At 41.3% G+C, this 14018-nt stretch overlaps 1 protein-coding gene across 2 annotated transcripts in view; it reads left to right on the forward strand.

Annotated features, from left to right (window-relative positions):
- The window catches only part of BLNK (B cell linker), an 83018-nt gene that overhangs the window by 12676 nt on the left and 56324 nt on the right, over nt 1-14018 (forward strand). The gene's annotated exons all lie outside the window — the stretch shown is intronic.

A 14018-nucleotide genomic window follows, 5' to 3' on the forward strand; every position in this document is an offset into this window, starting at 1 on the left:
AATATCTGTGACTGTTAACGACAGGCAAACCTAGGAGTCAGGGATCCCAGCTGTGTGGTTTGAAACAAGTGTCATGAATTCTCCGGGCCTTGGGATCTGCATCTGTGAAATGGGGTGGAGGTACTAACTCAGACTTGGGAGGCTTCTTCCACCATGGAAGGGGCTGTCAAAACTTCCAGGCCATCTTCAGCATGACTCACTTTCTAGGAGGAGGAAGCCCCCTCGGCTGCTGAGTTGCAAATCTAAACATAGGCCAGTGATGCTACAGGAAGGAGGAGCATGAGGAAGAAGGGCCAGGACTTGGAAGAGGGTATGGAAAGGCAGAGGAGGGGAGCCCAGACAGGACAGGCTCTGCTGCATGCAAATAGCAGATCAGTCACTAAAAAGTGGCATGCTGTTTCAAGCTGACGGCTTAAAAACAGCGACTTCAGCTTTGAGACAAATTACCCAAAAGGAAGATATTTTGTGTGAATCAGAGAATCCCCCCAACAGCCCCCACCCCCATTCTCTGTGTCTGTCCTCTGGTTTCACAAAAGTCAGACGGGTCTTGTCATGCGATTAGGAGGCAGAAGGGACCTCTTTCCTGCATTCCCAGAGGGAAGGATTTATGTTCGGCTGCATTAGCTGTGTGTCCCACATGTGCCCTTCTCAGTATGTGTTCACTAAGTATTTGTGGACTGAAGAAGACAAATACAGGTCTCGTATAAAAAAAAATGACATTAAACTTTAAGGGAGACCCTCCCCATCAGTAAATTAAGATAAACAGTATTTTAAGATAATATTTTAAAAATCGAAATTAAGTACCAGAAAAAAAAGTTCATGATGAACAAAAATAGTGACATTTTAAAAAATGAAGACAGAAAAAAAAAAAAATGAAGACAGGACCGATATTGCCTATTTATTTCGCCTCAGACCTGAGGATGGTCCACCTTGCAGCCATTAGTTTTCCCTCTTGCCCAGCTGAGGCCCTAAAGGGCATCTTGATGGTGTCCCTCCAGCATCCCCTACTGCGGGGGGCCTGGGGGCCGGAGACAGTGGCTCTCATACTGGCCTCCCAACCGCCAGTGTCCCCATGCGGAGGCCCTCCTCCATTCTGCCACCCTAATCAGGCCACATCTCTGAGGAAGGGTTTTCAGGGGCTTCCTGCTGCCTATAACCCATCTCCTTGGCCCGACTAATAAGGCCCTTGACTCCCTGTCCCCACCATCCAGCCTCATCTTTAACTACGCCCTCCCTCTACATCCCACATCCTGCTACTCGCAGCTTCTCACCAGACTCCAAACATCCCAGCCAATTTCATCTCTCAGCCTTACTCTTGCTGTTCCTGCATCCAGCTGCTGTTCCTCACTCTTCTGCTTGGTGGATTTCTATTTTCCTAGCAGAACCCAGCTCCCAGGACACTTCATCTTAAAACCTCAAGTCAGCCACACCCTTCTCAGGGTCCTCATGGCCTCTGACCCACCCCGTGCCCAGCAAAGAGTAGTTTCCACTTTTACACATCTGTGTCATATGAATGTTTAGAGATCAGCGTGTATTGCTTTCGTAAACTGAAGAAACAAAACTACTTTGTGCTTAGGAAATTAAGATACAGCACACAAAAGATGTCCTGTGAGCCAGATGACACTTCAGAAGCTGCTATTAGCACTGGAGAATAAATGACCAGTCCGTAGTGCTGCCTGAAGTGCTAGAAATCCAAGATTCATAGAAGTTAAAATTTAGAGCTGCAAAAGACCTGTGCGTCCATGAAATCTAGTCTTCTCATTTTACAAGAAAAAATGAGGCACTGAGTGATGACAAGAATTGCTCAGATGGGCACAGCCAGGAAGCAGCAGAGATGAAAGTAGAATCTACCTCTCTGGACTCCAGTGCTCTTTCCCTATGTGACCTCTTTCCTGTGCCTGAGAAATTATCTGGAAGGGGGAAGGAGCCACTTAAGAGGGGCCTTGGGCAGAAAGAATGGAATGAGAACAATTGTGGATTCACAACAGTGGGTTAATTATGTCTAAAATGTCTGGTTGGGTCTGAATTGTGAAGGCCTTTGAATGCCAAGCAAATGAGTTTGTTCTCTATTGTGAGAGAAACAGGGAGACCATGTGTGGGGTGTTATGATGAAAAGGGGCAATGTAAGAAAATGCATTTGGGGGAAGGGAGAGATGGAAGTAGGGAAGCCAGAGGAGGGGCCACTGGCATCAACCATTGCCCATGGGATCACAGTGGCTGAGGCTGCAGGGGTGGGCACAAGGAAACAGAGACAGGTAAGATCATCTAGAGGTGAAAGGACAGAACTGGTGATGGGAGAGGAAGAGTCAGAAGAAAGAAAGGGGAAAAAAAAAAACCCCAGAGGTTTCAAGCCTGAGGATCCAAAGGTTCCACATTATAAATTTTGTAGTCTTCTTATTCTCTTTCTAATCAGAAGTCTTCAACTTTCTATAAAATGCTGGTATTGGGGATCCCTGGGTGGCGCAGCGGTTTGGCGCCTGCCTTTGGCCCAGGGCGCGATCCTGGAGACCCGGGATCGAATCCCACGTCGGGCTCCTGGTGCATGGAGCCTGCTTCTCCCTCTGCCTGTGTCTCTGCCTCTCTCTATCTCTCTGTGACTATCATAAATAAATAAAAATTTAAAAAAAATATTAAAAAAAAATGCTGGTATTGAAATTTTAACAGCAAAAATAAAATATACTATAAAAATGATGAGTAACATCTTAAAAATCCAGAGTCAGTAATAGGAGATTATTTAAAAACCTAAGAGGAGAAAGTCGGATAAGAGATCTGTAGACCCCGCGATGATCATTATGTTTTTGAAAACTCACTCATCGTATAAAGTAGTTCGGAGAATGGATGTCTTCTTTGCTTCTGTATATATATATATATATATATATATATATATATATATATATATATACACACACACACACACATATATGTATATGTGTATATATATACATATACATATGTATATATATGTACATATATGTATGTATACATATATATGTGTGTGTGTGTATATATATATATATATATATATATATATACTAAGAAAAATGTTAGAGAGATTGCTACCCTAGAATGATCTTAGGAACATCTTAGCCAGATGTAAGGAGAGCACAGATTTTCTTAAGTACCTAACCAAGTAGATGTAGAGAATTCACAAGAAAGAGCCGGCCATCAGCAGGGGTTCCAGGAGCTGAGAGTGAGAGTAAATAACTCTGAACCAAGAGGAAAAGTCAGGATTATTCAAGAGACCGCATAGAGGCTCTTGGGGAGGGTGTGGCTGGTGTAAACTGGGATTTAGAACCAGATGCTGAGAAGGGACCTCAACACACACAGAGGACCAGCCCCACAGATACTGAAAAGATAAAACTCCAGCCCCTGGCTGCTGTTAAGATTTGGAAGGAGAAGGAAGGATTTACCTGTTCTTTTTGTTTGCAAAGATTCTCTTACGTCTGAGACCCTTTTGAATCCATTCCTAAATCCAGATTAAACACAGATTTTTTTCTGATTAACACTGTTTTGCATTCTACCTTTCTTGGAAAGATCAAAGTGCAAAACCCCTCTAAAACCTGCCTTTCATGGTCCTCTGTAAATGCATTAAGGAGCTAAAAGGAAAGCAAGATGTTTTCTGATCCTTTTATTTTTTCTTTTCTTTTTTTATTTTTTTTATTATTTATTTATTTATTTATGAGAGAGAGAGAGAGAGAGAGAGGCAGAGACACAGGCAGAGGGAGAAGCAGGCTCCATGCACCGGGAGCCCGACGTGGGATTGGATCCCGGGTCTCCAGGATCGCGCCCTGGGCCAAAGGCAGGCGCCAAACCGCTGCGCCACCCAGGGATCCCCTTTTATTTTTTCTACTAAATTTCAAAAAATATACTTCTTGTGGATAATACCATCTTTTAAGTCATCTCCTGTATTTAATAAAAATTATTGGAAAGGTATTTTGTAGACTATGAATTTTCTTAGGCTAGTTTTTGGTGATCTGGCCAAAATATCCAGGTGCAGTTATGTTCCCAGCACTCTTTTGTCCCTGATAGAGCCTTGCATCCACCAACCCACCCTTCCTGGATCTGTTCTGTTCCTCTACATACCGGGGCTGCTCTCATCCTGCAGACTCCTTTCTGAAGGGCAGTCAGCATCTATGGATTCCTCTCCTTGTGCTCTCTTAGCCAGTGGCTCTTTCTTGGGGAATCTACAAATGGTAACACTGCCAGTGGTTCTCAGTCTTGGCCATGCATCAGAATCTCCTGAGAGCCAATGGTCTGGGTATGAGGATTATTAAAAGCACCCTAAGTGACTCTAATGTGTAGCCAAAATCAAGACCTCCTCCTCCAAGAAGACGATGTATAGAGACTGCCTATTGACGTAATTCTCTTTATCTTCAATTCAAAAACACCCATTGAACAAGGTTGGGCTGTTTGTGTTTAGCCCCTGGAGCTAGAGTTCCTGCTCTGGTGCCAGGTTGTTAGGGAACAGCAGGCAGGCAGAGGAAAAGTATCTCTGTATCAAATTTGTATTGATCTGAGCATATGTGAAGGTAAAAGCCTGGTCATGAAGGTAAAAGCGGGGTGGTCAGCACTCACAGCTGGTTCTTTCTGCTCTTTCCCCCTGTTGAGAGCAGACATCACACCATTGGCTAAAACTCCTATTTGCCAGTATGTTAGTTTCCTGGGGAGAGAAAGTATCTGGGTAAGCCTTCAGCATCCCATTATGCAGTAAAGATTTGCTGTTGAAGATATTTCAGGCAATAAAGGCAAGTGGGAAAATAGAGATGGGGGGCGGGGGGGGGGGGCTTCTCTTGTGCTCTTTGGGATTAAGCCTGGCCTAGAAACAGAAAAACCCACCTTGTTTCTTTTAATAAAGGTTCTCAGCCTTCTGTGTGCACAAGAATCACCAGTCCCAAGAAGCTTGTTCAAATCCCCACCTGGGATTTTTATTCCATTGGGACAGTTGAGGGACCAGCAATCTGAATTTTTGTTTTAAATTTAATTTTTTGGCAAGCACATCATTTTTACTTGCAGTAAACTTACTGTTGGTTAAAATGTTCTCTTCTTACACTTGAATACGGCTGACTGTATGGAAGCACTCATTAGTACTAAAGGCACCCTAAGAACCCAAAATAATTAATCTTTTTGCAAAAGTATTACTGTAGGCTAATGATCAAAATGCCACTCGTGTCAGGGCACATAAATCCCCAGTTTTATGCAGGACAGTGGTTAGTAGGTGATTCCCACATATTAGTATCAATCAGCTATGCCAGGTTGGAGAGTGTTCTCAGCCAACCCACTCTGCCACCACCCATCACCCTTCCCCCCAAAAAACACTAATGAAACAACAACAATGACAAACACACCCAGAACCAAACCCAATTCTGGAACACCTCCTGGCCTGGAAGAGAGCAACCCAAGTGAGAACGTTCCCCATTCCCATCTCTAGCGCTTGTCACTACTATGAATCTAAACCAGTCTCCAGGGTCTTCTGCAAGAAGAGCGGCTATGATGAACTGACAGTGCCTGTGTGGGCAGGCACTTTATATCCATTATCTATTATCTTCACAGCAAGCCTGCGAGGTAGATATCTTCATTTTACAATTGCTAGCATTAGGTAGTCTTCAGACCATAATCTAGAAAACACTGTTTCAGAGAGTGGTCTGGGTTTGAAGGAACAGTAGAGAACCTGAGATTGACTCTCTCCTGCCCCTCAGGCCCAACCCCCTGATCAAGGACCCCAGGAACAAGGCCTCCAGCACTTCTCAACAACTCTTGTTCCTCGTCTGCTCAGGCCGGGTCTGGTCTCTTCTTTCCCTTCCTTCAAGTATAGGGGTCCTGACATTTCACTGTTCCCGGTTACATCCACCCAGATTGGAGTTTCAGCTAATTAAAAGCCCCTTTGTTTGCAGGCGGAGGAAAGATACAGATAAACACTGTCTGGCTAAACAGACAAAACCTATGGATCATGCTCACTTGAAAATGTTTGAGATATAAGTGGAAAATGTATGTTACAAAATGTCAAGTATGATCTTAATTATGTAAAATCCGTACATACTATACATGTGTATAGGCTGTTTAATTAAATCTTAATAGTGGAGGTTGGAGGGCATCTGAGTGGCTCAGTCAGTTGAGCGTCTGCCTTCGGCTTGGGTCGGGATCCCAGGGTCTTGTGATCCAGTCCCACATCAGGCTCCCTGCTCAGCAGAGAGCCTGCTTCTCCTCTCCCTCTGCTCCTCCCCCTGCTTGTGTGCACTCTCTCCCTGTCAAATAAATAAAATCTTTTAAAAAAAATAGTGGAGGTTGGAATTAAGAGTGATGCTTTAAGTATTATTTCCAAATTTTGATACAATTAGCAACTGTTACATGTGGCCATTATAGCATTATACAAAAATAGTTTTACTATTTTTGTGAAATATATATTTCACCTCCTCCCAAACTCATGACAACCAGTGATCTTTTTCTACTGTATCCATAGTTTTGCCTTTTCCAGATTCCAGTTGGAATCATTCAGTATGTAGCCTTTTCAGGCTTTCAGGATTGATTCACTTAGCATGTATTACATTTTTTATCGGAAATAAAGTTACAAAATTAAAAACTGTATGACCTATGTGACCAGCCACTACTCACGTGGGACTCCAAAGGAAAAAAGTTTACATTACTTTTTGCCATTCAAAATACAGTACCCCTATCCCACTTTTACCAGATTTCCTGCCGCTGGCATTATGGGAGTCCCAGGGCTGCTCACACATTCCACACTGCTCCATATTGGCTCCTGCTTGTCTCCAGATCCATGAGCAGGTCTTCTTGGAGCCATTCCCTATACCCCTACACTCCCCTACCCACCCACACTGTGGTGCAGATGGCATCCTCCAGGCTCCAATGGATTTCTTGGGCTCTTTCCACCTTTGGCCATAGACCTTTTCCTCATTTCCACACAACCTAATAGTCTTATAAACACATAGTAAGACTCTGCTGGAATTTGGGGACTAACAGAAGGGAAGCACAAGACAGAAAATGATTTATATTTGCTACTAGACAAGGCTTCGCTCAGCATCCTGGATCTCTCTTCAGGTCTTCCCTGCTTTGCTCCCAGCCATAGATCATTTCAAGTGTCAGCTCACCTCTGCATTGTAGAAATCCTCATAGAAGTCAACCTGTGGAAACACCAACAACCAGGAGGCCCCAGGAAGATAGGAGAGCAAAGCAGAGCAAAGCCCAAGGCCCGCCCACCACATCCCCATCTTCCTCACTTCCCATTCTGGATGAGAGTCTGCAGGCTGAGTGCAGCGAAGATAGCCTGTTTCCCACAGACAGGGATATGGTCATGTCTTTAGTCCCAAAGTCACCAAATGGTCCTGACCGTGTGGCTAGACGCCAAGCAGATCCTGTCCCTTTTTTCCATTGTTGCAAATGCGAGAGGCATGTTCATCCTGCACCCTCTTCATCACGATTCTGCCACTTTGGCTTTCCTCAAGAGGAAAGCACACGACTCTAAAATAAATTAAAATATACAGGCAGTGGGTAATCTAAATCCATACAGAGAAAAGCAGAGTCACAGAAAGGAGGGACGACTACTAAAACCCATGGCCCAATGAGGATGAATTGTCTGAAATTTCGCGCTGGGAGTCATGAGGACTTGAGCTGTCCCCCAAGCATCAATTTGCTTAACTTAAGCACTACTGGAAGTCCCACGGCACAAAGGGGTGTTCCGAGGGTGGTCTTCTGACCAGTGCAATCAGCATCCAGGAAATTGTTAGAAATGCAAATTATCCAACCTTCTAGGAACCCATCCAATCAGAAGCTCTGGGGGCGGGGCCACCTTCTGCCTTCCAATAGCCCTCTGTGTGATTCAGGGGGCAGTTTAAGGTGAGAAGCCACTTTGAAGACAAAAACTGCTGGTAACTTTCAAACTATGATTTGCCCAACTCAGTACATGTGGGATTTAAATCTTTTGAGATTCAGGCTCAGCCTGGGTCACACTACTTCAGGGTGTTGTTAAAAACTAAATTTGTTGACATTAATTCAAAAGCTTAAAAAATGTTTAAATCAATGACAAAAGAGAGAATGTATAATTTGATTTGGTTTATATGAGTAATAATTATAATTATTTCTATAATCTGCTCACCATTTGAAAATGCTGAAATGCCATGCTGCTTTAAAAATATGTACTAACATCTTTTATTTTTTTCTTTTTTCAAGATTTTATTTGAATTCAAGTTAGTTCTAGTTTCAGGGGTAAAATTTAGTCATTCATAAGTTGCATATAACATCCAGTGTTCATTCTATCATGCCCCCTCCTTAATGCCCATCACCCAGTTACCCCATCCCCCCCCCCCCACCTCCTCTCCAGCAACTCTCAGTTTGTTCCCTATAGCTAAAAGTCTCTTATGGTTTGCCTCCCTCTCTGTCTTTATCTTATTTTATTTTTCCTTCCCTTCCCCTATGTTCACTTGTTGTTTCTTAAATTCCAGATACGAGTGAAATCATGTGGTATTCATCTTTCTCTGACTTACTTCACTTCGCATAATACATTTTAGCTCCATCCATGTCATTGCAAGTGGCAAGATTTTATTCTTTTTGATGACTGAGTAATATCCCTATATATTTAATGGGGTGCATGTGTTCCTTTGAATCACTATGTTTGTATCCTTTGCACTACCTAGTAGTGCAATTGCTAAGTCATAGGGTAGCAGCTCTATTTTCAACTTTCTGAGGAACCTCCATACTGTTTTCCAGAGTGGTTGCACCAGCTTACATTCCCACTAACAGTGTGAGAGGGTTCCCCTTTCTCTGCATCCTCACCAATATCTAATGTTTCCTGAGTTATTAATTTTAGCCATTCTTATCACTATGAGGTGGTATCTCATAGTGGTTTTGATTTGTATTTCTCTGATGATGAGTGCCATTAAGGACTTTTTCATATGTCTGTTATTTCTTCTTTGGAGAAACGTCTGTTCATATTTCTGCCCATTTCTGGCGCGGATTGTTTATTTTTTGGGTGTTGAGTTTGATGAATTCTTTATAGGTTTTTAGATACGAGCCCTTTTCTGATATGTCATTTGCAAATATCTTCTCCCATTCTGTGGGTACCTTTCATTTTGTTGATTGTTTCCTTTGTTGTGCAAGAACTTTTTTTCTTGATGAAGTCCCATTAGTTCATTTTTGCTTTTGTTTCTCTTTCCTTCGAAGACATGTCTAAAAAGAAGTTGCTGTGGCCAAGGTCAAAGGTTGCTGCTGGGTTCTCCTCCAAGATTTTGATGGATTCCTGTCTCATATTTAGGTCTTTCATCCATTTTGAATTTATATTTATGTATGGTGTAAGAAAGTGGTCCAGTTCCATTCTGCATATTGCTGTCCAATTTTCTCAACACCATTTGAAGAACTATCTTTTTTCCATTGGATATTCTTTCCTGCTTTATTGAAGATTAGTTGTCCATATAGTTATGGGTCTATTTCTGGGTTCTCTATTTTCTTCTATTGATCTATGTGTCTATTTTTGTGCCAATACTATATACTGTCTTGATGATTACAGCTTTGTAATACACCTTGAGTACAGAATTATGATGATTTCTGCTTTTCTTTTCTTTTTCAACATTACTTTGGCTATTTGGAGTCTTTTCTGATTCCATACAAATTTTGGAATTGTTCTAGTTCTGTGAAAAATGCTGATGTTATTTTGGTAGGGACTGCCATATTAACATCTTTTTAAAACATATATTAGATGAATTTTGTTCTTCATTTTATTTTGTTACATGAATATGGCTGTGTCTTCACAATTTTAAAAAACTAAATTGTGATCCTATTATCCTTCTGCCATCTATGGAAGGATTTCTCTGAAAGGACTAATCAAAGAGAAGCTGTTTTATGCCAATTTTTACCTACACTTGACTTATCACACTGAGACAGCTGGTATTTAAATCTGGGAACAGTCCAGCAGTACATTCCTCTTGCATATGCTTTATGTTGTAGTAGAGAAAAAAAGTACTCCAAGTGGAACAGATGTTGCCAGAGAGCAGGAAAGCTGTGCATCACATAGTGTGTGAATAGTTGATAAAATGAGCTGAGAGTATCATCACATCTTCTTGGTTTGGGGGACACTGTGCTTTTCCAGGTAAGAGAAGCTCGATGTCTGTAACTGAGCAGTCTGTGGGCAGTTTGTGTGAACTAGAGACAGAGGGAGAAGAAGAGTTTTGCACACAAAATGTATGGTTTATGAAACAATTCAACAATGTGCTATAATTATATAATTATAATTACTTTAATAATCTATAATGAAAAGAAATTAAGACAGGCCAAGAAGCATCAGATACCAAGTTGAGCAAATGACAAAATGACATCACACTCTTTTGCAACAGTTTACATCTGTTTATCTAAACCTGCAACAAAGTTGCTTATACAAATCAGCCCCCAGCTCCCTCTTAACTCTGTCTGCATCCATCTTCACAAACTTCAGAGAGCATCCTTTACTCTGGCTCATTTTGTCCTTGAATCTGGTTAAGGATTAATTTAGCCTAAAAGCGTTCTGTTCAATTACTGTCAGTTTACAGCCCGAGTTGCCTTCCTTTCTGCACTGGAAATTATTCAATTGCCTCCCAATCAAACCATTCTAACTTCTCTCTCTCTCAATCTCTCCTTTTCTCCATGCCCAGACCTCTTATGTTTGATTTTCCCTCCTTCCTCTGTGTCAGAGATTCCCTATAGTGCTGCAGGAAAAGGAGATGGGGGTTTGGCGCAGGATATATGTGAACAAACTCTAGAATCCTATGGTGTTCTGAAGCAACTCAAAGGTCCAGCTCTAGGGACACTCTGTCTTGGATGGGCAGGTAGTCCCCCATCTCCCTGATGCATCTTTCCTCTCTGCTGCCAAGGCTAGGGCTTTGCTGAGTTTTCATATGAATGGAATCAGTGAGCTCAGCCTCCCTAACTGCAGATATAAAATGTGATCTCATTTCCTTTGTTATCCCATTTACCACTTGGCACTGACCTCCCCCCATATCCCAACATGGATCCCTCAGTGGGTACCCCAGTTTTGTAGACAATTTCCCAAAATGCAGCCTAAAAATTGTCCTGTTTCTCTTATCCTTCTACTCCACCCTTCAGCCTGTTTTCCTTCTGCCCTTCGCTCCTCTAAGCCAATGAATCACACACTTCCTGCAGCCTGGCTGAGACTGAGGCTGAGATGCAACTACCTACAGGATACCACTGAACATTCAGGAGCAATGGAGAGTAGTTTTCTTGTTGCAAATGGGTAGCTATGTGCCAGTAAGTCTGGAGCCCAGACCCAGTCTTAGGTTTCAGTCAACATGCCACTCTCAGATCCCTCCCCACCTGCCCACCAATGACTATCCCTTAGGTTTGTCTGTGCTCTTCAGAATTAGCTCCTAACAGTCATTAGACCTGGGAGGGGAGAAAGCTCCCTAAAATCCCCAGTGCAAGTTCCCATTCTTTGTTTGAGAATCTTCCTTTTCCCCAAATGGTAAAGGGTAGGAGGGTCTATCCCTACTCAGTAAATCTCACCCCATGCCTTGGTGCCCAATGGTCCTCAGTAAACAACCACAGCAGAACATCAGCCAAGATGGGTTAATTAGCCTTAAATTAAGACTTAGCAGTGAATGCCAACAGACCAGGCCAGGCACAGCTCCTCTAGCAAGCTTCCTCTCGTGCTCTAAACTGCTCCACCCACACTGAAGAGCTTTGCAACATATGCGTCCTAAATCCATGCAGAGCCAGAGAATATTCCTCCAGATTCCCCCTATTCAACAGGGATTCATAGGCCTCATTCCCCTAGTCAACAGGGATTTATAGACCTCTGCCAAGCTTAATTGTGCACCACTATTCATATTACCTAATGGAAGGCCTAGCTCCCAGAGCCAGAGAAATCTGCAATCAGGTTTATAGGAAATCACAATCTTCTCCAAGAATGGTGGCTGTGTACAAGATTTACACTTTGTTAACTATAGGGCCCAATCAAATGGTTTCCTCAGAACAAAGGAAAGGCTTGCTTGAAAAGTGAATTGAAACATCTTACTCGTTGAGGACAGAACCATGTGAAATTTTATAAATATAATTTATGTTTATATATAAATGTAAACAATACATATTGTATATTTTTAATTGTATTATGTATTTGTATACATTATTTATATACAACATAAAATGTAAGCATGTATATTTTGTACATGTATGCACATTATATGTGTACATATATAATACATGATATAAATAATATATAAGATATAAATATTTTCAATATATTAAAGTATATATGTAAATATAAGTAATGTATTTATATATTTTTTGAAGTCAGAAAATTGTTATGAAGAAAAAACTATGGCCTTATATTCATTAACAACCTTGTTAACATTTTTCTCTATATATGTATATAAAGTATTTATTTTATATACATAATAGAAATGATATATGCACAAGCTATGAACATTCAAATAATATAGAAAAATCTTCATTGTAAAGAGAAAGTCTCCTTTTTATAAAGTGGAAGCCCCCATCCCCACTAGAGCCTCCAGCCTTCATTCTATAGTTGATACAATGGCGCCCAGCTATGAGGACAAGTAGAGGCTGAAATCTATTCCTTGTCTGTTTGCCAAGCTGTGCACCAGGCCACTGAGGAGATGTCCACCCAGATAAAAAGGGGTACCTTTTCCTAATTTGTATGAAAAACTCTCTTGCTTTTGAAAACAATCCTTTAATAATTGTTTACATATCCTTCTAAAAAGCTATACACATACTGACACATACGAACTACATGTCCTTTCTCATCCCACACAAAAAATATGTGCTACACATTATTTTGAACTTTCCTTCCTTTTTTTCTTTTTTTCTTCACTATTTTTGTTTAACTCAATATGTGTTGGGGATTTTTATGTGTTAGCAATACAGGTGTGTGTCTCTTTTTTTTTCCTTTTTTTTTTTTTTAAGGGTCTGTGGTATTGCACAGCTTTATCAGAGTTTATGTGACTAGTTCCCTTTTAATGATTCATGGGCATTTAGGTTGTTTCCAGGTTTTTTTAGGGAGGGAGGCAGGAAGGATTAGGGTTATTAAACAAAATGCGTATATGTACATAATGGTATATAGTTTTATGACCATGTTTATAATGGCAAATTCCTAGCAGTAAAATTTCTGGGTCAGAGGCATAGAGGTTTTTAAATTTGACAGTTATTGATTGTAACGATGTGCATTCCCAAGAATATCTGTATTCTTGTACCCCCATATACCCAGGTTATTATCACATTAAGTTTTGCCAGTCTGATAAGCAGAACATACTTCACTGTTGTTTCAATTTGGATTCCTTTAAACATGAGCCATGATAAATATCTTTTCATTAGTCTGTTAGCCACTTGTCCTTTTCTGTTAGCTATGTGTTCACATTTTTGCCCATTTCCTATTGAATTACTAATAATATTTTTGCTGAGTCATAAGATTTGTCAATCAAAACATGTAGCGCCCCCCCCCCCCAAAAAAAACCATGTAGCCCTAGGGTATCTGGATGGCTCAGTGGTTGGGTATCTGCCTTCAGCTCAGGTCATGATCCCCGGGGCCTGGGATCAAGTCCCGCATGAAGTCCCCACGGGGAGCCTGCTTCTCCCTCTGCCTCTGTGTCTCTCATGAATAAATAAATAAAATATTTTTTAAAAAACACATAGTCCTTGTTATTATTGTGTTGCAAATATTTCTTCCAGCACATCATTTATCTTTTGATCTTGTGCATACTACTTTTTGTTCTACAGAATTTCCAAATGTGTATGCAGTCAGATTCATTAATCATTTTCGTTATGGCTTCTGTGTATGTACGATTCTTTGGTGACAGTTTTTCCAGATTCTACCCAGTAAAGTTCACCAAAAAGAATCTTGGACCTGATTTCAGCCCATGTGTCCTTCAAGGGAGCTCCATCTTGCAATGTGAATGCCCCAAGGACAATCAGTGGTGAAGAGTGAGGTTTATCAGCGGGCTTTTACCTCACATGTGTCCTCAGAATGGGCAGATCTGGAAACCACAATTTCTCTTCAGAGCCTGAGC

Source organism: Vulpes lagopus, chromosome 2 (genome assembly GCF_018345385.1).
Source record: "Vulpes lagopus strain Blue_001 chromosome 2, ASM1834538v1, whole genome shotgun sequence".
Classification (NCBI taxonomy): Eukaryota; Metazoa; Chordata; class Mammalia; order Carnivora; family Canidae; genus Vulpes; species Vulpes lagopus.